This window comes from Apus apus, chromosome 4 (genome assembly GCF_020740795.1).
Source record: "Apus apus isolate bApuApu2 chromosome 4, bApuApu2.pri.cur, whole genome shotgun sequence".
Taxonomy (NCBI): Eukaryota; Metazoa; Chordata; class Aves; order Apodiformes; family Apodidae; genus Apus; species Apus apus.
The window spans coordinates 85987623-86013318 of NC_067285.1; the positions used below are offsets into that span (position 1 = coordinate 85987623).

Genomic DNA, 25696 nt, shown 5'->3' on the forward strand with positions numbered 1-25696 from the left:
CAAAAATATTGGATGTGACCATTATTCATTTTGAATTCTTATCAACAACCTGAAAAATAGCAGGACTCACTGTCAGTAACATACATTACTGGTGTTCAATTGATACTAATTGGTATCACCCTTAATATTCTGTATTTGGAGTTGTCCCAGAGGTTGCTTCAGTGAGGAAAGAAGGAGGGAACCAAGTACTTCTTTGTTATGTTGCTGTTGCTTTACAGTTTGTGTCTTTGGCTCCCATTTCATTAGTCTAGTGCAATTGACTAACAGAGAAATCCCAGAGAAGAGATAAGCTTACAATTAGTAAAAGAGACCTTTTTTTTAGCCAGCAGCCTGTCCTGAAAGCTCTTTCATTCACCTCAGGAACAAATACTGCTAATAACAGTTCACTCAGCTTTGCTTTTGTATCATTTACAACATTTGTTCTTCTGACAGCTTGTGTTGTTTCTGCTGCTTTCCTTTTGCACCCTCACTTTCATTAAATAATTTCCTCATCAAACTTGTGCCTCCTTAAAATGCAGCAGTGTCTCTTTACATTATCCAAGTGTTTGCTTAGTATCATAGTCACAGACTTCTGCTGTCACAGATCTTAGTCAGCAAAACTTACTCTCTTTGCTGAAACCTCATAAAATACTAAACTCTAACTCATGAGGCAGAGATGCAGAAACTTATTCCATATATTGTGTCCATTTGCTATATATACTGCTCTTGTGTAATAGAAATCATAGACTATGGAGGTGAGTTTGTAAAGACATAAATCTGACAAATGCCCTTTTTTATTTCTTCTGATAACTAATTTATACCCCTGAGTGTCCCAGGAAAGTGCTGCCCACAGACAATTTCAGTTAAATAAGGAAAATGCATGAAACTTCTGCCATATATCTTTATGGTAGTTAAAATTTATAATAGGAAAGTGTTTCCTTTGAAATTACATTATTAGGATTGAAAAATTGCTAATAGCATAGGAGGCTGCACAGTTATTGTTCTTACCTCTCTAAAACCAGGACATGGTTGGCTTTCTGGGCTGCAAGCACATTGCTGGCTCATTTTGAGCTTCTCATCAACCAGCACTCTCAGGTCCTTCTCCTCGGGGCTGTTTTCAATCCATTCTCTACCCAACCTGTACCTGTTCACTGTGAAATTCTGAAGTCTTTGTGAAAATTTTATGAAAGTATATTTTCACATATGACACATGCAGGCTATGGGTAAAACTGTGTAATATGTATTATATTTCCATTATTGCATTGTTTCCTTTTGTCTGAACACCTCTGGAAAATTCTGTAGTTTCGTTCGTACTGAATGTCATCTAGTCACATCATCTTTGTTGCACATGTGAGCCAAACTGGTAAATGATTACCATATAAATTAAAAAAACCTCACTGTCAATATGTGATTGATGTGACTGAATCATTCTGTATTAGAGCATGTTTTGCCACACATACGAGATCTTTTAAGAATATTGTTTAAGAATTAAGAGTGTAAAGGATTTTTTTTTTTTTTCTCTATAATAGCAAGTAGTAAGTACTAAGGGGATATGCATTAGTGTGTGGTAGTCATGGTCCTGGTGAGAAGCCTCAAGATTCTCTGCACAATTCGTACTTTCTTGCACCTTAACAATAATTTATTCAGTAAAACTGAGCCAGCTGTGATACATCAAGCTAGGCTTTGCATCATAGCCAAAAGCCTAGGCCCTAGTTTACACTTTGTATGATTAATAATAATAAGGAAAAAAAAAATCCCTAATAATCTGAATTTATTACTGGGTATAATCCAACATAGCTCAATATATTCTATGGGCACCTGTTAAGTTTGTTGGATGATTTCAACACCCAGCTTCTAGGATGTGTGAGTGTTGAACACTGTACTAATATGTGTTCTGGAGCTTCAAAGAAATCAGGGATTCCAAAGCATGGATGTATTGGATTGGTAAAAAGTTATGGTGAGGTGAAGCAGGTCTAGTACCTGTTGCCACTAATTAAGGTCTGGTATGTTTATGCTTTGCTTCTCCTTGTTTTTCCCCATCTAAGTTTGCAGCATAAAGTAAATGGTAGAAAATAATGACTAGAAGAAACCATAATCTCATACTCATCTGAAAGGTGATTGATCCTGTGCCCTGTACTTTACAGTGTGTTTCATTAATCCTCAGTCTGCAAAGAGCAAAGTTTCTGTCCCTGCCCCTTCATTGCTAATTAATCCTGAAGATTTGAGAAGCTTCCTTATTGTTCCAATATTGTTCCCTTGTTCTGCTTAATCTTTACACTGACTCAGCCTCTTCCATTTAGTCAGACTGTAAACATCAAGCTTCCGATGGAGAATGAAGATCTCCATCTATTCTCGACTCTCATGACCTGTGTAGGTAAGTTGGACAGCAAGAACAGATAACCTACACAGAGTCCTTTAACAACTTGCTGTGACTCTTTTAATAGGTAGGAGGGCTTAATCTTTGAACTGGATGAATTAAGTATTTAAAAAATAAACTAATTATTTGAATAAGCAGAGAATAAATCTTCTGGATTGTCAATAATGGTACCTGGCACCACCACCAACAAAAAAACCCAAACAAACCAAAACCAACCAAACAAAAAAACCCAACACCAAAAAGAGAGAGATCAAAATAGGAAAGAAACCTTTCAGGGTGGAAGGTCTCTCCAAAAACAGTGGCTGCTTTTTGAGAGAAAGTATTGGGAGTTAATTTAGTTCATTATATCTGTCAGATTGAATCTCTAAAACTTCCAGAAATTTCCCATTTTAAATAGGCTTTATACGTGCTGAATTCCAATTTGAATTCTGCTGGAATGGGAACATTCTACTGCAGTGTAAAATCTCATGAGTTGAGAAACTGTTTGGACTAGAACATTGAACTTGTAACAAATCAGTTGTTCTCAAGATTATTCATCCTGCAAACCAGCTCATTTTTCCAGTTGTCTCAGACCATATATGATATATGATTGCTTCCATCTGTTTATGAGGTTAAATTTCTGAACTGTGAGTAAATATAGAAGGAGAAATTCAGTGTTGCTATTTGACTAGATCTATTTAACAGAGAAAAATGATTTTTTAAGTTTGATTTTCTTGAGTCATTGTCACCGTATATCTCTTACTGCATTAATTTATAACTGTTATACAAATCAATTATATTATAAAATTGCATTCCCCTTTCTAGGTTTCAATGTTACGTGTCACATTCTTCAAAACAACAACAGAATTACAGCTGTCTGATCAGAGTCATCCAAGTGTCACAGTCCTTGATGACAACTGATAAACTGACTCTTAAAGGCTTTCTCCTTTACTGACTAAAGTAGCTGAAAAGCCTAAGATTCACAGATCTTAGAATTTGTGTTACTTGGAATGCTGATCTCTTAAAAAATAAAAGGATTACAGTTTTGAAAGTTTTCTCTGAAGACTCATCCTAAAGAAAACCCCACCCAAACAAAGAAAAACAAAACAAGCAGCAAACTCACATTTATTCCAGTGATTCAAGGAACATGACAAAGGCAAATATAAAGCATAAAATACAGGATGCATTGAGCAACAAGGTTGTTACAAAGATGCTGCAGTGTTTCAAATAGTATAGTTCCAGTTTAGTTGAAGTGGATCTTAATTTGGATCACTATACTTTCTTTTCTGAAGGAACTTGTCTCTCCTTCATATGCCATACTTAATTATTTTTACTAGTTGCTGTCTTTACAAACCCCGATTCAGTAACAGAGCTCTGGGCCAGATTTGGCTATAATGATTTGCAGATCTTCCCTCCTGGCCTTTGGAATTAGGATTTTCTCTCCTTAGTCCTTGAAGTTCAGATACGAAGCACAGGAATACAGGAAGTATCCCCAAGAAGGTAGCACTGTCTAAATTAAACAATTATGTATTATCACTCTTTCAAGTTGTTAATATTAACATGCATTTTAAAGACCAGTTACTTTATAAATCATATCAAAATTATATCAGTTTTATGCAAACATATCTTTAGTATTTCTGATTGTACTGACTACAGTTAATCCAATAATACATACAATATATTAATATTTTTTCTGATTTCCTCTCTTTTTCCTCTTTCTTCAAGTTTGACAATTTCAAGCTATAATATAGAACTGGCATATTGATGAAGAATTCGTCTTCGTGAGTGTTTTCTCTAACTATTTTTATCACAAGGGTCATTGTGTATCAAGAACACTTTCTCTCCAGAAAACAAAGTTTTGTGAGAAAGTTAGTAATAACCATCTGTCCTTTCTAACTGCAAAATGGGAAAAGGATAGAGAAAATCCCTTTGATCTTTGCAAATTATACGTAATGGACTCTGTGGGTTCCTAGGTATGCAGAAAAGCAGACTTCAGTGTTTCCATTTCTGTGCTGCTTTGAACCTCCCTTAGATTAATGTAACAACTTTGCACTATCCCTGTTAAGTGCTTTACTTTTACTTTTACGTATCTTCTAAATCATTATGGCAGACAGTGTTGAATCACTGCTTACTGTTTGATTTGTAAGGAAGGAAAAGAAATAACATCTCTTTTTAATACACAAAGGAAAATGAGTCACTGAGAATTTACTGTACTACCTTCTTTGAAACCATATTGGTAGGTATGGGAAAGATGAGTTCACTGAAAAAAAAAGTGATCCTATCAGTCTAGCCAAGACAAATAATTCTATCATTGATCTTGGATAGACAGACAAGATATCATGGCTAGGACACAAACACTAGCTTTTTCTAATGCAAAACTAGATGTATTAAAGACAACAGCAACAACAACAACAAATAAAATTGTGTAATCTGGTGGATATGAAAGCATTTTATATAACCAACCTTGATATATGTTTGTATGTGACTAAACATGTGAAGAGAGGAAACTACTTGCCCTAAAGCTTCATGCGAAAGCATTAAATACATACCTTTGCCATATTTATCACTTGGAGCAAATAATTTAAAATATAAAAATATTTAATTATTTATTTAATATTAAAATATAAAAATATAAAATATTTTAAATGTGTATGATGTCCAGAAAACATTCCAGATGTCTGCTCTTCCCTCTCTGAAAAGCTGCTTTTAATTTCTCCTTTTTCTAGTTGGTAAACTAATCTTAAAATCTAGTATGGGGTGAATGGCAAAGGAGTTGGACTCCCATCAGTGATAGTCTTGCATTCTTTTACTATTTCAGATGACAACTAAAATGTTATCCAAAATTCCAATTTTGGTTGACTTTAACGTCTTGGTAAAGCACAACTCATTTCTCCTACATTTTCTTTAAACCTCTGTTTGTCATGAGAGGCAGAGCAAAACCAGTTCTTTTCCTTTGCTTTGAATATGTCATCAGCTGAAACTGGTCTCTGTCAGACCAGCTTTAGGCAAGCACAACTCCTGCTGAAGTCCTAAGTTCTTAACACAGCATATACTATTTTTTCCTTCTTTTCTATTTTACCAATTTCTAGCTTTTTCAAATGTATAAACTGTCTTTTTTTTCCTTCGTGTGTTACTACTCTTTGATCTTCCTCCTTAAATATTTTCTGTGAATAGTTCGCCACCCTTTCCCAGTTATCTTTTTATGAGCTTCTCTCAAGTCATTTGATAAAATATTCTTGTTTTGTTTTGTTTTTCCTCCACTTTCATAGCATGATGCATTTCCCTTTTCCAGAGTCTCCTTACTCCTTTGTCCTTTAGAAAAATCTAATTAGTAGGTCAGGTAATGATAAACTGTATACAATACAATGGGATTTTACAAGCAATGCTGTGTTGTACTATGTGCCAGTGTTTATTTTATTCTGAATCTGGGTTGTTTTATCAGAATAAACTTCTGTTCAAAACCCTGAATTCCAGTTATCTAATTAGCTCCGCAGGGAGGTTCCTTGCAACTTAAACATTTATGTTTATACAGAAACACTAATTGGAGTTGCTTTTAAATATTATGGATTATGGGAATAAAATAGAATTTGTTTCTGTTTATCTTAAGTTTCTGTTGCCTTCAAATCTTTGAATAGTCTCATTCTCATAATGAGAAACAAGTTGGATACAATGCTATTATTTACCCTGGTCTATTTATTTATTTATTTCCTTATACTTTGAGATCAGTCCTCCCTGGGGAACAATCGTTGTTTCTCAAATACTGCATAAACTCAAAGCCTACTGTTGTGCTTATTCTCATTTTGCTCGAGTTAAGCATATGGTCTTGAAAAACACTGTGAAAACAGTCTTTATCATTGTGAGTTTTGCCATTTCTAGAAGGACTAGCAGCTGGGAAACTCTAAACAATCATGGTAGTCAGACTAAGAAAAGTAGGAAATCTGAAAGGAAAAAAATGTCTTACTAAGCTAAATTTGGAGAAATATGCTCTATTTTAAAATACCATGCAAGAACCAAATATTGCCAATGAAAATATCAAGGATGGAAAGAGGAAGAAAGCATCAGCAAGGGATGAATAGAATACTTATTCTGCAAAGACGAAAGTGGAAATCCTTCAAGATAAAAGCTGTATGTGATCTTATTTTCTACTGAAAATCAGCAGTCTTTTTAGAGAAAAAAATATCATTATGGTAGTTATAATGAAGTTAATAAATTGCCTTTGAAGATAGATTATCAAATTACCCAAATATCTAATCAAGATCAATAAAAGATAAGCTCCCTTCTCCCTGTAACAAAACCAACATGACTTCCCTTTAAGACAGGTTGTTTCAGAAACTCCCTTACAAAGATTTCTGCTTTTTTTTCCAGGCTCCTAATACATCTGCATTAGCAGCTCAGAGCAAATAAGAAGCGTATTTTGAAGCTACACTCCCAGTCATCCTTATTTACTAAGTTTTATATGACATTACAGAGTAGCTCAAGGAGCATCTCCCCTTGAGGATGAAACTAAACTGCATCACATGGAGCACACCTTAATGCATCCAGCCCAGTGCACCCTAATAACTCCAGTTCAAAGAAACAAAACCTCTCCAGTGCATATTGTCCTGATCCAGCTAGTTTCCTCTACAGTTTTACTTTTATTGATCAACACTACTTACCAATGTGACTTAATGTGGTTCATGACTAAACTAAATAGACCACAAGGTCATGTAGACACTGGTACAGCAAATGCTGTGCAAAAAGTGCTGTGAATAGGAGATAGTCTTGGCTCACTGACATTTAAATAAAAATAAAAGTGAAAGAAGATTCTTCTGGACATAAAATTTTATGTGAAAGAATTATAAATTTCTCTAGTTTTTCACAATATTAACTGTTAAAGACAAGTAATAAAGAAGGATGTTTTTAAAATAAAGCTACTTGGAGTAAAGGAACATGAAACATTCATTTTAGAAAAGTGTGTATTGAATTTTTTCTTTCAGCTTTCTTTCAGCAGAATTTTTTCAAATTGGCTTTTTTTTTCTATGCATTTTTGTTGTGTAATCATCTTTATTTTTCAAAAAGAAATTATTTAAGTCTTGCTCTTTCTTCGAACTCCTTTCTTTTTAAAGTCAGTTTTCCAAGTGAGATGTGTGCATCTCCGAGTATATGTGTCTTGCCTTTAACTTTTTAACCTATTGGCTGGTTGCTGGGTGTTTAGGAATGCTAGGCTGGAAGAGAGTGAAAGCTACTAAGAGTGAGTATTCAGTGAGAGTTCAAATCCTTGTAGGAATTAAGAATCTAAGTGTAAAAGATAATACAATAATAAATTAGATTTTATTACCCCTGGTGTTCATGGAGAAACTTGCTATTCGTGTGAAACAGTGAACTACATAAGTGCTACAGAGAAATTACAAATGTAACTCTATCTTCAACTACATATTTCAGCTCATGGAGACATTACTCACATTTTATATTCATTGTATGTTCTGAGGGCAGATTAATGTGGAAACCATCAAATCCACCAGTTTTAACTTAAATGTTGACTTTCATGTTTTGTTGGGTTTTGTTTCTTTTTTTTTAAAAAAAAATCTTTTCTAAGAAATACATAGCTCAATTTAAGCTGACATGTATGCAGTGGGCACTGGTACATAGTGATATTCCAAGCTACTCAGCATCACTCATGCAGGTAAGTCCTTGCTCACATTTATAAAGAAGTGAGCATATGCCCTGATTCACTAAAATAATCTACATGAAGTGATTGCACTGTCCTCATAGAGTCCTACCCCATTCCTGGGTGGAACCCACATTTGAAAATCCTGCTGGATCTACCCTTGGCCTCCGTGTCTTCATCACAGCATCCTTCTAATTACCATCTAACAACTAGAATCACTAGAATAAAAATGTTTTCATGTTTGCATCATTGCTTCTGTAGTTTTGGCTTAGTATGCACACACGTGTTTTGAAATGCTCTTAGCTGCCACTGTAGCAGCTTATCTCAAACTGTACTCTAGGTAGGTAGTGGGGTAGAGAGAACAAACAAGTTTTTATGTTTGTCATTCTGAAGTTTCAGTATTAGCAGCCAGCTGAGAAGAATGGGAGATATTTCTGTAGTTAGTTGCAACATTAATACTTGCTGGAGGTACGGGAAGGAGTAAAAGTGGACACACACATTCCTGCCACTGAATAGTCATCCAAAGCTCATTGCACAGTGTGGGCATTTGTTTGGTAAGTCAAGGAAGCTCATCTCTTCTTTGAGTTCCAGCAGACTGAGTCCTTACAGTATTCAGGTTATCAGAGAAGTCAGCTAGAAAAAAGCTTTCTCTTAAAAAAGTTGTTTTCTCAATTTTTAATGTTAGTAAGTCAACAAAACTAAAGCTAAATCTTAACAAACACTTTAAGTTTTGGCCTTTTCTTCTATCTCTCCAAGGGGAAGCTAAAAACAGGCAAAAGGTTGTCAGATTTTCTTAAATTTGTAATTGGATGAATATAAGAACAGGACAACCTCACAGGAAAAATTTCCCTGGTAGTTCTCTGGTCCATGACTTAGCAAAAACATACTGATGCTATTAAAAGCACACTTAATTTGTTTATAAATTATTTATAACCACAATATTTTCCATTGGTAATTTAGTAATTATTTATTTAATTATTAGAGACTCTCAAGATTTTTTTGTTTGTTGGGGTTTTGTTTGTGGTTTTTTTTGTTTGTTTGTTTTTTTAATTGAACTAAGCTAATAACCTTATGTCTAAATGCATTATGCTGTGATTTGCATGTTGGTTGTACATCTACTTTAGTTGCTGTCATATTACTAATTTTATTTTTTTTTCTGAGAAGCTTCATTTTTAGGTAAAATATCTAAAGAGCATTTTATGTAAATATTTTCTGCTCAAGGACTAAGGACCAGCACATCTTGTATGTGTCTTTGAAAGTTTTTGAGACTGAGTTGATGTGGGTCATTTTCATCCTTACCACTTTTCAGAGCCTATAGGGATACTGAAAAAACATCCCTGGAAGTGTTCAAAGCCAGGTTGGGTAGGGCCTTGATCAACTTGATCCAGTGGGAGGAGACCCTGCCCATACAGGGGGATTGGAACTAGATGCTGTTGATTAGTGAATAATATGTTTTGTAAAAACTAGGAAGTTAAGAAAGCATACTTTTGTAATACCTGTCTGCTAGGGAAATGCAGCATCTTAGGGTTTTTTCAAAGCTTTTTTTGTTGTCATATAGAATTAGACAGTCTACATGATACTAGTGAATTAATGCACCGATACGAGCTTATAGTTCACAGAAATGAGAATTACTAATTGTTTGTCAAAAAAACCCCAAACCCTTATGTCAACAGAGAGACAACTTTCTCTATGAATTCTAAGCTTAGTACTGTAGATAAATAATGGTTCTGAAGACCCTTCTACTTTGTACCGTTCTCTTCAAGGGAAAGAAAAATGCTAGCTTAAACATGCTTACTTTAATTAGGCTGTATCAGTTACCACTCATAAATGCAGTGTTCAGTACGTGTTTCAGTATCCAAGTACATCTAAATAAATCTAGCTGCTCCAAATAACTTATAGTATTTGTGTACCAATATTAACTAGTACTCTGAAGTGACAAGTCATTTGTCATTTTTCACCTAAATAGAATGTCTCTGGTGCTCAATTATCTTTTTTTTTTGTTAAAATACCTTTTTTTTGTGGGTGGGTGGAAAGATTCTTTCTATGTAAAACTAAAAAATACAGAAGGATTTTTAATCTGCCAAAAATATATTTATTTTATTTTCCCATCTTCCTCTAACAAACACAGAAATCATCATCTTTGAGGGAGTATCTCCTAAACTGGATTTCATAAGAACAGGATTAAAAGCTATAAATACATTAAAACTATTTTTAAAACTAATATTTGGCCTAAATTAAATATGTTTCTGCAAAGTAAGTTTACCCTTTTAGAAATCTGGATCTCTCACTAGTTGTACCCATGCAGTTCTTGCTGTAGTCAAAACTTACAATTTTTAGCTGAATGAATATTATGCTTTGTATAGATCAATTGTTCAGTCATCATATGTGATTATATTGTCATGTAAATTAACACTTATCAAATAATATATTTATTTTAATGATTATGCAAACTGCTTTAAGGCAGCACAGAGCAGCTAAGGTTAATGACACTAAATAAAATGACACAAGAACGGAATCTGTCTGAAGTATTGAAGTATATAATTCCCTATTGTTCGGGAAGTCTAAATTTATTTTGAGTAAGCAGTGGTTTCTACAAGAAAACAGTGATAATTATATTTGTCTCTCAAGTATTTTCTGAGGGAATGGACAAACAGCCTTGCTTGGTTTGTTTTAAGAACAAACACAGTACCACTGTAAGTATTTTCTTGTTGATGCTGAAGATGAAATGGATTGCTAATGGAATGAAATGTGATAATGAAAGAGTGAATTTTTAGGGTCTTTTGGAAAAGACAAAATAAAGGGGGACTTTGTACAAACTTTATAGATTCTGTAGAAAAGTTAAACAGTGTGTACATATCCAAAGGCAAATGAAACAGAGCCTTGTCATTTTATGCTGTATTGGATGAAAACTGACAATAGCATAATGTATTCAACTTGGTGTGCATCTTCAAATCATGTGCTTCAGTGGTTTGAAAACTAATCTGGAAAGTAGATTAACATTATGGAAGCCACAGATAAGTAAATACAACACATTTTGGTGTTTTTTAATGGGATATTTGACACAACTTTAACAACTGAAAAGTACTCTCTAGGTATTAAAATAAAATGAACATTTCCCTAAGACATATATAGGGTTGCAAAATGTTCTCCATAACAGCAGCACTAAAGTAATAAATATTTAAAGATTTTGCAAGGTAGAATCTGCTGGCTATTCTCCACATAACTTAACCTAACTGGACATCCTTTGAGTTAAGATAGAGACAGAAGTGATCTTAAGCCTAATTTGCATGAGTCTCCTCAGCTTTCTGTCCCTCAGTCTGTCAAATGGTCTGAAGTGGCTGCAGCATATAATGTCAATAGATACTTGCAGATAGATTATTATAAGCAGAACACTTGATACATACTCTAAATCAATTTTTTAATAACCATTTGCTTTAATTTTCAAATGTTAAGCTCTGATACAAAATTAGTAATGGACTATAATGACTAGTTTGTCATGGTCTCTTGCTAATAATGATCACCAAGATACTTCTTTCATTGTTAAATGTGTATTTAGTTATCTTTTAAATGTTCTGTAGAGGACTGCAAATAATTTTTTTTCACGGAGGCATGCAGTAACTGAATAGTCTAGAAGTGGCCTTTGTTATACATTATAATTTCAATCTCGCTTCTCAGTGTTTGATATTTCATTCAGAGTCTCATGTGAAGCTGGAAACCGCTAGAAATAACTTCAGTGTTTTCAGCAATTCTCTGTTGACAAAGATGAGGTTAAGGGACACAATAACGCATAAAGGTGATGGTCTGTAAATTGCTAATTCTTTCTGGAAATACCTGTGTGGTTTTTATAGCCGTATAATGGCTATAGAAAACTTTGCATAAGATATGGTTAGCATCATCAGAAGACATTACTACCAAGAGTGGCAACATGAGAATTTTATGCCTTTATACTAAGTAAGCAAAACAAAAATAGCAATAACAATTGAATAAACAGTACTTTTATTGTTCATAATCCATTATTTTGCAAATAGTCTATGAGTTCATGAAGATTTGGGGTTTCTTATCTATTCCCTTTAGACATAGCAGTGGTAATGATTTTGCTAGTATAGATTTTTGTTTCCTGGAACTGAATGGTACTGTTGAAATATACCTGTCTGAAATGGATTTGGCTAAATGGCTCAAAATACTTTCCACTGAATATTTTCTGTACTTGTTAAATTCTTTCGGTACTCAGGTAGTATTTTCAGATTAATTTCTCCAAAGCAGTCCATGGCCATAGTTTCTTACTACAAGCACTCCCAGAATTTGTGCAGAGAGTTTAGGGAGTGGATCAAGAGCTTTTATGTTCCTAGATTCCACTTTGAATAGGTGGACGAATATAAAATAATTAACAGTAAATATAAATACAGAGACACAACAACAAATCGGTAGAGTGTGAGACGAAATGGCCTCAAGCTGTGTCACAGGTGGTTTAGATTGGATATTAGGAAAAAAAATCTTCATTGGAAGTATTGTCAAGCACTGGAACAGGCTGTCCAGGGAAGCAATTGAGTCACCATCCCTGGAGGTATTTGAAAGTTGTGTAAATGCGGTGCTTAGGGGTCAGTGGTGGACTTGACAGTGTGAGGCTTAAGGTTGGACTCAATGATTTTAAAGGTCTTTTCCAACCTAAATGATTCTGTGATTGTAGGTCTAAAAGGTCTCATGTAGGTTAAGCTGAACAGGCACAGCCATTGAGAGATTGTGTCATTCCACAGGTCTGAAAGCAATTAGGAAAGATGAATCCAAATAGCTTGCAGAAGTCTGGAACAAATGGGCCACATTCTTAACTGCTGTAAATTGAAGTATCTCCCCAGAGTTTAGTGCAGCTATTTTGATCCTATCACAAGAACAATAACAGCAACAAAACTTGACTTTTAAAGTAAATGTACTCCCAATATTCTTCCAAGAACATTCATATAAATGAGATTTAAGGAAAGAACCGTCTTCACTTTGAGCTAAAGACTATGGAAGAACCTGACTGCATATTGCCTACTCAAACCTAATATTTAATGGCACTGTCCTTAATATTTACCATATGTAAGCATGTATCATACTTTATCAGTGCCTATCAGCTCTATGGAAATCAAGTGTACCACCTGCACCCATGTAATCATTTTTAATTCATCTTGTAACCACCATACCTTTGTGCAGCACTTGAAAACAGAGGGCAGTAATTTACATCTTGGAGGTTTGCTTTTGCTTGAAATTCGTGGTCTTTAAAACAAAAATTGTCTTAACAGGGACTTGATTTAAAAACTAATAATTGCTTGAAAGACATCCCAGAATAGAACATACAGAGTCTTCACAACAGGAAATGTAAGACAGAGTTCAGCAATACACAACTTTCTGAGCTTCTTGCCAAGTTATGACAGATACGTTGATTGATTACTAAAAGGTAGAAGCAAGGCCAAAATCTGGATAGCATATTCCAGTGAGACTGGAACCACTTATTCTTCGATTAGCTCTTGGAACTGTGATTTAACTTCAGTTTACATCATTGTGTAACAATATTGGCCAAACAGCTTTTCAGTGTCTTGCTGAACTTCAGTGATACCTATCTGAAAAGCTGAAGTTGTAGATTGCAGTATTGTAGTCATACAGATTTTGTCATCATTTTGCCAACTCAAGAAAAGGTGTGTTCATCAACCAGTATGTTCACTAACAGGTTGAGAGCTAATTTGTGGAAAGTTTCTTCGCCCTTAGGATGCTTAACTGCATCCACCTTTGACGTTCTTAAAATGCTTCCCCCTACTAAAATAGAATAGCTTGAAAGGATTTATATGAGAATTAATGAAGAAAAGTTTTTAAATGCTAGCACAGAAGTTCCTAACAATATTTGAGGCTTCTAAAGGAGTAAGATTTGCTTGGAGCAATGGCTATCAATCCATGTCAGGGAAAATGTAAGCAACTCTGACAAACACACTTTAAATAGCCTAATGTATTATAAACAAAAACCTTTTGATCATTCAAACTTGAATTTGAATGATCAAAAAGTCATAAACAGGAAATAAGCCAAACAGTACTAAAAATAGGTAATCTGCATAAGGATTATCATCAACCATTTTGGAAGTCAATTCATCCTTTTAATCAATGTTAATCATCATTTGGCATAATATTTTGGTGTTTGTGCCTGCCTCAGGAACAGTTTTGTGTTTCAGATTTTATCTTCTATGGGAAAATTAGTATCTTTCAATAAAAAAAAATAAAATGGCCCTAAGTTTCTTCTTTCTCTTTGATGGCTTAATAATAATCTTTTCTGATATCTCACTGAGAATAGAAAGGTATACAAGCAAAAGCAAGACTGAAGATATTTAAACAATGATCTAAATGTTTCTGCCTAAACTATTGAGAAGTTTAGGTTCTTTGACAATTAGAATTTAAGATTCCAAATTGCAGAAATGTAATTGGCAACTTCCAAATTACCAGTTTATTTGTAATTATTTTTATTTGTTACGTGTTTGTGGTTTTTTTAAATGATACATTATTTCTCATAGTGATGCACACAGATGTTTTTGCTTCTCCTTGGGAGCCTGAGTCCTGAAAAGTGTCCATCTAAAGGCTGATGAGAACATTTCTCCCATAGTTCCAACTATATCCTATTCCTAAAATCTTGGCGGTAAGGAGTTTTGCATATAGATGTAGCCTTAACTTATTTGAATTCATGTCATTTTGCTGAAATGACGATGCTTAAGTTATTGGAACTGGAATATTGTAAAAAGCATATTTTAGACTTCTTCAAGCAACACACTTATACTCTGGTCCAGTGCACTAGGATCTAAGAAGGATATAGGAGACATACTCATGTCCCTGAACAGAACAAGTACATGAAATGTGGGTTCCTCTCGTACCTGGCCATTGCTTCCAGACTCTATTATGCCAGTATGTATTTGATGGGTTCTTCCCTTTCTCTTTCCCTTAGTTCCTCTTGTGCTTCATCCATAATGATTTCACCAAATCCAAAACTTCTTCATGAAATATCTTAACATGAACAAAATACTGTATTTTATACAGTATGAAATGCAAAACTACGAAATAGTTCATGAAATCAAGTAATTCTACTGTGAAGAAAATATTGAAACTTTGAAAATAATTTAAAAAAATAAAGCTGTCTCCTTCTGTCTTGCTTTATTTTCAACGATTTCCAGGTTTATTTAAACAAAACAGATTTTTTCCTTATACTTTAGTTATTAAGGGAAATACCTCAAGTTTAACCACAGTTGTTAGGAAAAAATACAAAAGGAAGATGTCAGCAAAGTTTCATGTTTTTCTATGAAGCATACACCAGCTTCCATTGCTTAAGACAAATGAGAGTTATACACCAGGTGCATCTTTTTTTTTCTCTTCTGTCCTCCTCCATCATCCTTCTTACTTTTCTATACACATTACCTTTTTTAAGCATTAAAACATATTGGGTCAACCCGGAAAACCTGGTGATTCTATTTCACTGAAGAAGTTTTAATTTTGCATGCAATAAACCCTAGCTATATTTTGTGTTAATGGTTTTCTGTTAGCCATCTGTATGCTTTGTACAAAATTTTATTGATGTAGTAGGGAGCTGACTGAGCAAGAATCGAGTTATAGAAGGAGCCCTACCACCATGTGTAGGTCTAAGTCTGTAAAGAAGTCACATCTTCAGACAAATAAAGAGTAGCTGAAAATATCCATATTTGCTCTATACTAAAATCTGTGTACTACTACAACAGAAATTGTTGGAATACTTAGAATTTTTCTTAGTTTTTTTAATTGTTTTGGTAGTTCATTTTACACAGGAACATATAAATATCATATTAGTTGTTTCCCTTTCCATAATATTTCATGGAGCATACTCAGTTTATACTAATATAACAAAAAATATTTATAGATAAATAACATGGTATATGTTTTCTTTTTCTACAGTATTCTCTTTTTATAATTATTTTAGAAGTAAAATATAGTTATTATAATAACCAAATATTAGAATACTTCACCTAATGTTTCCTAAATAGAAATCAGAGTTGTCTGAATAACTGTTTTATATGGCCTAGCTTTGAGCCTTACAGTTTTCTGAGCTAAAAAGCTACCAACAAAAAAGATGATCTTTGTGTTTGATTTAAACTCAGGAATAGGAAGGAGCAACATTCCAACATTTTAGCTGGTCAGGATGACTGCAAATGAAATGAATTTTATCACTGCATATGAAGTACAGCAGCACTATTAACTTGTCTCATTAGTGCATGAACTTGTTTCTCATTAATCCTCCATTTCTCTATTCAATTTTTCAGTTCTATTGATTGTCCAAGATGCAACATTATTATGAATTATTTCTGACTTTCATGTTCTGATTTCACATAGTTTTTCTTATCCATAAGATACTGCTATACATTTTTTTAATTGTTATCATTATAAAATTTTATTAAAGCAGCTTTGAGCAAGCATTCAAACTCTGGTTATTCTGCTCCTTTCTATAGATGTGATAGCAGGAAAAGATATATAGGAGATAGCCTATTCTCAGTTTTCTTAGACAGATCGAAAATGGATAGATATTGTCTGTCCTTTTCTATTTGCCTTTGTAAAACTGTTTCACAGAGCAGACCATGTCCTAATAATTTTGTAACTTTTAAATATGTCTTCACTTACAAATGTTTTATTCTGTCTTTTTTCCTGTGACTGCCTTCTGGAAAAAAACCAATCAAACAGAAAACCACCCTATTTTATTGAAATCAAAGCTTCCTGATGGAATATTCAGTGAAGTTTAGCTGAAGAAAAATAATTAAGAAAAAAAAAAAAATAAAATCCTGTCTTTAAATAACTGTGTATTTTTTTGGAACACTGTATTTCAACTTTTTGTCACTTTTTTGGTTTTATAAAAATCAACATTCTTAGGAAATGCTAACTGTAAGGAAACTAAAGGATTTTTGTTTTATTTTTACTCCCATAGATATAAATTTCAAAGTCGTTCAATTATGCAATTGCATAATTACAAATGAAATGTGTCCCTTCACAGCCTGTAATTTATTCAGTGAATTCCAAACTGGAAATCTTTCAGGAAAACAGTATAAATCACACTTTACAGTAGAGCAAAAGTTATGCATTTGGATTTAGGGTTAGCCAAATGTAAGTAAAAATAATTCTGAAAAGTTATTTACCTCTGGGGTTGCACTTCTGACTGTTCCCAGTTTACCACTACATATGCCATTTCCTTTTATGGGCTTCAAAGACCTCCATCTTGGAAGATGCAGAGGGTAGGTTGGTAAGTCATTCCACTTAAGGTTGTCTACCTCCACTGTCCATGTACATGAAAGCTACTGGGAAAAATTTCAAACTCACTTCCACTTGAGCCTGCATAATTTTGCAACTAACTTTTAAAGTTAATACTGTAATATTAAGGCTGGAAAATGCATATATTAAATTGCATGTACAACAATGAAGACCACAGTTAGCAAAGTTAGCAGACTTTAGCACAAAGTTCCACATGCTGAGGAACTAAAGCTTAACAAATTAGCTCCAGATATGACCATATTAGTGGGAGCTGAAGACAGCCCTACAGGGTTGGCTTTCCTTTGACTAAAGAAATGCCCTCAAGGATACTCACTTGAGCTAATGAAGGCATTATATAAACAATTAAAAGGCAGTTGTTGGAGTCTGGTAGAAAGCTCATGTACCAGCAGTTAGCAATTATGAAGGCTCCCTATCTCCTTTCAGAATAAATATCCTGTCCCAGTTGTGTCAGGCCTTCTGAATGGAGACCTTCTGGTGACTAAATATCGAGGCACTATTTTCTGTAGCATAGCGTATGCAGTGTTATTACCTCTTTATCTCTATAGCTCCCTCTGAAGGCCAGCCAAAGACTGAATATTTCAATCAATAACCTGATCAGTAACAGTAAAATAATTTACTTGGTGTAATAACTAATAAAACATTTTACACTGTCTGAAGCGTTCATCAGAAGGTAAATGATGCATGACTGACCCACCTGGGAAGGTGATTAAACTTAACAACAACACTTTATTTCTTTAAAGAAAAGGAAAAAAAAGTGCTTAACCCTGCAGTTTGAAAATCATACCTCGTCATTGCCATGATGATTCACATCAAATCAAATGAAATAAAAACTGAATAAGTTATGTCACATAAATATGAGACCAGTGACCAAAGAAGTTTTTTTGCATGTTTATTAGTAGAACTTTTTGTATGAATAGCTAATATTTATTATTAGTAGATACACTAATTAAAGCCATACTAGTAATTTTCATTAGCTTACCCTCAAAATTCCACAAAGCTGTCCGTCTGGTTTTAATCAAAACCAAGTGGTAATCCAAATTCTCAGGCTGGAACAGCTAAGAGGAAGTAATTCAGAGGAGGCAGAAGAAAGCAGAAAAGATAAACATGATATTCGCTGAATTTGTATAGAGCAAAGGAGTAGATGCTGTGAGTTACTTTGGAGACGTGGTTCAGGCACCCTGTCAAACTGGAACGAGGTAGTTACAAGTGTTTCATGTCAGCAAAATACTAATATGATCAAGATGGAGTCTGTCCTTTTGCTTTGCAGAGCTGGATTTGTGTGACTCTGGAGGATTCTCGGAAGAGGTAAAGCAACATGTACTACTGCCTGCAGTGTGACTGTGTTTAAACTGTAGCATTCTTTTTCTCAGATCTAGCTTATTTTCTTGAGTAGGAATACAATTTTAGCCTAGGTGTGTAAACAGTATCTCTCTCTGTGTGTGTATATATATATGCTCGTCAGAATAGCACTAATAGAGTTTAGACCATGTAGCTCTCTGCCTGTTTCTTACCTGGTGGCAAAGACGAAGCATTTTGGCGATGTTCTTCTTTTGTTCTGGATAACAGTTATCTTTGCATGAATATTAAAGAAGAATAAAATATTTTTGCAAAGAAGGAAAAACAAACAAACAAAAAAACAGGCAGGAGGGATTTGAAAACACTTTTACATTATATAACTGTATAACAGATCTTCCTGTTTGACAGAAACAGTCCAGCAGTATATTAAGCTAAATGTCTAGAAATGCTCAGTCTTGTCTTTTTCCTTTCCCCATCTCTGTGCTCTCTCTCCCTTTCCCTCTCCCTAGCACAAGGAGGCAGGCAGGCAGGCTCGCTCGCTGTCTCTCTCTCCCTCTCTCAAAGGCAGGAAATACTTTTCAGGCAATCTGGGCCTGGTTGTTGAGGCCCCTTTCACAAAACATCAGTCTGAATTTAGTAGACAGAAGTCACTGGGAAAAGCTTGACAGGCTCGTGCTTAGTTAAGGCTCCCTCCAGCTGCAGAGGGTGTTTTTGTTAGAATCACACATTGAGCAAAACTGCTTAGAATAGAGCAATGATCTCAGTAGCGAAATCTGAACTTTTATGCTAGCAGGAGGTAACTAGGACTGTGCTCTTTTGTTTGTTTGTTTGCTCCTTTAATATTTTTTTTGTGTGTGTTTGGTGTTGTTTTCTTCTATTGACCAAAGATAGGGAGGTCATGTCTGAACTCCAGATTCTCTTCATCTAGGTAAGGCTGTTTTGGAATCTTTCTGTGTTTTAAACTATATCTATTAAAAAAAAAAAAAAGGAAAGAAAAGAAAAGAAAAATCAGCAAAGAAACAAGCAGTATCCAGCACTGGAGTTTTCTGCATTCAGGATCTCAGCACTAAAACTGAAGGTAAAAAAAAAAATTGATAATCATTAAAATATATGTTTATTTGTAGGCTGTTCCAATTCTCTTTATCAAAATGCGCCAGATCTATAACAAAATCTGTGCATTTTTCTTCATCTTTTGAAAATGTGCTTTATATGCTGAACTTTTTTAATTTGCATTCATGTATAAATGGAGCTGCATGGTCTTGCTTTCATATGTTTTAATGGATATTAAATAGGAAAACTAGGCTTGTGAGTGATTTCTTTTTTCACCTCATTTGCCAACAGGGAGGGCATTTAGGGCTGTGTTTTTTCTCTCTCCCCACCTTCCCTTTCCTTCCCTCTCCTCCAGCAGTAATGATGATGAGGAGTGTTTAGGTAGGTATATCAGTTATACTTCTGCGGGACTTGGTCTCTAGCCTTTTCTCAGTCCTAGATGAAATTTGTGGTGTAATTGACAATACAGTCTTGAATGCCTACACTCTATATATGAAATTCCAACCTTTATTTCTTGGCATTAGCTAAATTAGGTTATTTTTAGTAACCTGCGATTAGATACACAGCTTGGGGTGTGCTGTGATAGCATTTAAAAGAGAGAAAGCAAGATTCAGTAAATGTCAGCTGACTATAATTTTCGGTGAATATGTGTGCATTTACTCATTTTTTCCTTAACCTAATAAATGTTTAACTATTTAAAATACCAATAATCTGCTGTTAAGAAGTTTAGGGGAAAACTCGGGGTATCATCTTTAACTGATGTGTAGGTGGAGCTGCTGCTATTTTATGTAAAGGCACCATTTAATTATTAATTTTTTATGGACTTCAGAAGCATTTTTCATGGCAATCCATGGTATCCTTTGTCTTTCTGAAAATCTAAAGGACAGCTGCTGCTTATAAGTAATATGAGGAACTCTTTCTTATTTGCATTGTTAAGTCTCAATATAGTTGTTGACCAGATTAGTAACTTAACAAGAGTAATCTGTTCACATATTTCACAAAGTTTGTAACTGTGCTTTTACTGATTTATCTTTTTTTCAAAATGATTAATGAGTAATGAAATTACCTTGTGGTGTGAAAGGACTTGAAGGACCAATACATAATCCAGAACAGTGTCAAATATCTCCTCTGCAATAGATTGAGAATTGTATTTTACTGCTATTTGGGTGAAAGAAAGTTGCTCTGGGTTGTTGGAGGGCACGGGCACAGAATAGCTGAGAGGCAGCAAGTTGTCCATGGGTATTTTCTGGGGTAAATTTTAAAGTCACAATCACTTGTTTGCTTGTGAACAAGCCTTCTCCAGCACTGAGCTGGCAGAGCTGTGGTAGGTAGGCAGTGGGGCTGAAAGTTGAGAGGAATCCATTACTCCTGAAATCTGTGGTGGAACTTTGATGTCTCAAGGGATTTGATGTTAGTAGCCTCTACTGCACTGTATTCCCATACATGCTCCTGCAAGTAAGTGTGTATGTACGTAGTATTAACGAGCATTCTAGTAAAACAGAAGAATAAATACCAAATAATAATAATAATTTTAAAAAATCCATATCAAGGAGTGCCTTCTTCTGCAGCACTGTCTTCTGGGTTTTAAAGGATAGAATAACCTCATCTAACCTCACTTGCAGATGAAAATACTAGTCATTTGAGACAGTTGAAGTATAGCGAAGACAAGAGAATAGAACCTAGAAAGTACTGGGTTTTTAACTCCGCAGTTTCTTATAAAGTACAAGAAAATGTAAGACAGAGAGCTGCCCACCTTTTTTATTTCAAAGGTTCATTTAAAAGTCCTGAAGACAAATCACAGTCCAGCTCCTGGTTCTACTTTGTCTGACTTCTCTGTTATGTTAACCTGTGGGGTTTTTTTAAGAAGTTGTTGTTCCAGAAAAAGAATTCATAGAAAATGTGTCATCTAAAAAAAATCCTGAAAATTATTTATATATATATAGAAATAACAAACATGGAAGATGAATGTCTAAATTATTTAAAATTGCTCTGTTCCTTCAGAATTGTTAGTAGTTATATCAGATGAGACCTTTGAACAATTAAGCACATGAATTAAAGTTTGCAGCCTTGAGAAAAATTAGTGCAAGGGGTTGCATTCATGTAACAGAAATTATTCAAAAGGTTTCCTTCATCATGAATTTATGTACCTGAAAGTTGTTTTTTTTTCTTCTGAATCTTGTGCCTGTTGACTTCCATGTTAAATTCCATAATTACAGCACTTGACCAAAATAAGTTTGTATATTTGGGCCTAATTCATTAAGACCTCTGTAAAACAAAGTGAAATGTATTCATTCCCAACACAAAATTAAATACAAAAATAACAGCTTGGGTATGCATTTTTTTAATAGGTGAAGTTTATAGTAATTATTTTAATTTCCTGATCCTAAATTCCATATTTAATTTATTATTTGGGTGGTGGAACAACAAAAGTATGCTCATTGGCAAATAAAAACTATTTGTTTTTTGTTTTTTTTAATTATCAGAAGTGTCAAGCTGATTTTTATATTCTATTTTTCTGTTGTTCTTAACTTGAATTCTTTGCTAAAATGTGTCTGCTTTGATATAAAGCTTCCCTGAAAAGGGCAGTAGCAGAAGTAGGAAGAGAACTTACAAACAGCTTTCTCTTTTCTCAGGGTGAGGATATATTTTAGAGTATTCTCTTCTTTTAATTTTTCTTTTTTTTTTTTCTTTTCATCATCTGGTTCCATTTTCTATTGTTTGTTTGTCCTGAGAAAAAAATATATTTTTTTTTTATGTTAGTGTTCAGTTCCTTTTACAAAAGAAAGAGGAAAAATACCATAATGAAGTAGCATCAGGGTAAGAGCAGTTGAAATAGAATATCCTGAAGGGCTATATCTGGATTTCAGTCCCAACAGGAAAGAGCCTCTGGAGGTCTCTGGGCCAATCTCTCACTACTGGGGCCAACTAGAGTGGGTTGCTCAGGGCCTTGTCTGCTTGAGTTTTAAGAACCTCCGAAGATGGTTATTAGTGTGAATGCTTAGTAAGGACTTTAAGCTTGCCTGTATATACTTGTGTATTTTTTATATATGTGTAAATTTATATAGAATTTTCATATGCAAATCCCATGTATAGTAGGGCTGTGGATATCATCTTTATAGAAATAATTGCTGATATTGAATTTCAATATGATTTTGGGCTGCTGACTGCATCCCATATTTCACCATTGATATTTGTTGATGCTTGTAGAAGCTACTTATTTAAGAACATTTTGTTGGTCGAGAATTTCAAATCCACTGTTACCATAATTGCTTGTTTCTCTTGAATGAGAAAAATTGCTTATATTGAAATCAGGAATGCCTGGAGTTTTATGTACATCAGACACTGAACACAAACACAAGGGCTTGCCTTAAGTTGTATGTATCTACATTAAAAACAATTTAAGTCATACAATGTACTCTACTTCTAGCCTTCGTGATATTTCTATTTTATTATACCTTGTATCAAAATCCAGTAGTAAATGCCTTTGAACTTTAGGAAAGTTTCAAACAACTTCTGTTACCTCTCAATCTCCAATAGTTCCCAACCCTCTAGCTCACTCTTTATCTGCTCTAGGCTTTGCAGGGTAGGTGCCATGTCTATCAGTGAGATTTTTATACAGTCCATTGCACTAGATCACAATCATGACAAATACTGTTCAATGCTAGAAAAAATAAAAGTTGCAACTTGAACGTCGCTGTGCTCATGGAACGTCTGCCTCATGATCCAGAAATTCACTTTGGATAATGGAGAGTCAGTTGTGAAAATGAAAAAGAAAATATCATTAGATGGAGAAGTGAGGCATCGTGAACCAGTGAGAAATTCGCCTAGCCAAAGTAGCTGGAATTACCCTGTTGTCTCCATATAACTGCAACTTTAAACAGCATCCAACAACCTTAGTTCTGTATTATCAGCATCCTTGCTAAGACTGTCACAAAATATGAAATTGTTTCCCGCTCCTCATAACCTTTTCCTACAAGACATGAAATGGGCAAGCCATGCTTTTAATTTTGCTTTAATTGTTTCTCTTTGAATAATGTGATTTTATGAGAGAGGTGGCAGCTCTCAATAATAATGCACTAAACTAAGGAGTTTTTGCTAAAAGGTTGAATTCAGAGTTGCACCCTCCAGAGCAGAAGCTGCACTTGGAGGATCCCATGTGCAGAGAAAAACTACCATTTTGTTCCGTTAAACAGCTGTGTGCTGGAGATGTCAGTACCTTCCTGGCAACTTCCAAACCTCAAGTCACTGTCAACTTAATTGGATTTATAACTAAAGATTTTTTAAAAGCTTTTGCATATCATATGGCAATGGGTTGCTGATAAAAGAAATAGACTTGAATTAGTTTTCAAGTTGAGGGAAGATATCTGCATGGCCTTGAGTAATCTGTTTTATTTTTGATATTCAGTACTTATGTACTTAGAAGCAATAATTTCCAGGGTGCGCTAGTCTTTCCAGGCAGGCTACAGATACTGAATAGAAAAGTATCATCGTAAAATCAGGAGACCAGCTGATGAGTTTTGAATTGAAGTGTCTCTCAAAAATACTATAAAGAAGGTCTACTGACTATAACAGTTAAATTCATGTTATAACTATTATAGAGGCAAAGAGAAAGGAGATAAAGAGGTGAGATATAAACACATTCTACAGAAGTCCTTTGAAAGATAAGCTTTCAGAATTCTGAAATAAGAGTGTTATAATAAAAAATGGTCAATTGCAAGGTTTTGTTCTGATTATGACTTTATTCCTCCCTAATTTCACCAGCCTGGGAAATAAATTTTTACATTCCCTTCCTTGAAGAAAGTGGGCTTAATTTGGTTCCCCAGGGCTGTGCACTACGCATTATTTCTCTCTCTAGTTTAAAAGAAATACTTGGTACAGCAGCCGTTTTTATTAATTTTTGCTTTTCACATCTTCACTTACATTCCAGAAATACTTGCTCAGTTTACTTTCAGTACTTTTTTACAGGTGCATCAAAATGGGATTCCAAGTAATTCCTACCAAAAAGCACAGTAGTCATTCTCTCTTGACTCTTTATTGATGGGACTGAATAATTTTCATCTCTTTATGTGCAAAGTATATGCATAATAATGACAAAAATACTTTTTAGTCCTCTCTGTTCCAGGAGAGTCCAGTAGGCGGACTGGTTGACAAAAGCTGTTGTCCATAGCACCTCAGATTTTATAAGTCATGGCTCTAATGAGCACCAGCCACTTATCTTTAAATGGAAAAATGTTATTAGAACCTTAAATCTAAAAGGCATCAGGAATACAATCTATTTAATTTATATTGTTTTCAGAAGGACCTCCTGTAGCTAGAAAAATTAGGTTTTTACTAGAGTTGGCTAGTAAATGGAATTTCTTTCACCCTGGGAAAAAACCAAACCAAACAGCTAATTCAGGACAAAAAATCATACCCGCAGTTTTCTGGGATGCCATGTCCTATGGGATGGCTTTGTCTTATTTCATATTGTCTTTTCAAGACACTTCCAGTCAAAGGAGGGGGGAAAGGAGGTGTAAGGGATCTGCCAACTATGCTATTTTTAATATTCTCTAGGGGTGAAGAGCAGAAACACTTTTGGAGAGTGTTGTAAGGGCAAGGAATTTCCATACAGAAAACCCCTATCTCAGAAAAGGTAAAAAAATTCCATCAGGAAAAGAAAAACTACGCAAAAAAAAAGAGTCAGCAATTTATATTATGTTGAAATCAAGATGGCATAATATATTTTAGACTACTAAATTTTAAAGATCAGCAGACTTACTGATCAGAGTTGCTAGGTATCATGGCTCTGATTTTCTTTTAAAAAAGATCTCTGCTACCAATGCTTTTTGTCTTGAAAAGTCTTTCTAGTGGGCAGTTATACATTCAATGGCTGTTGTTACTCTGCTGCAGAATGATGCTGCAGTGAAGGTGATGAATTATCATAGCAGCTAGTAAAAATTTAATGCTGATCATTAATATATTAAAATGCCATTAACAACATTTTTAAAAAGGTAGTTTAATTATACTATAAATACCAGAAAAAAAATAATATTTCTCCATTTCACCCACTATTCAATAATGTCAAATATCTA

At 34.4% G+C, this 25696-nt stretch overlaps 1 protein-coding gene across 3 annotated transcripts in view; it reads left to right on the forward strand.

The window, feature by feature from the left end:
• The first annotated feature begins 18569 nt into the window (after positions 1-18569).
• Positions 18570-25696, forward strand: part of DLC1 (DLC1 Rho GTPase activating protein) — a 233960-nt gene continuing 226833 nt past the window's right edge. The window contains exon 1 of one of the 3 annotated variants that reach the window (XM_051616522.1): positions 18570-18584. The gene's annotated coding sequence lies outside the window, so the exon portion shown is untranslated. Of the gene's footprint in view, positions 18585-19223; positions 19654-25696 lie in introns of those variants that run through there. The other 2 variants (XM_051616520.1, XM_051616521.1) reach the window with 2 other exon arrangements.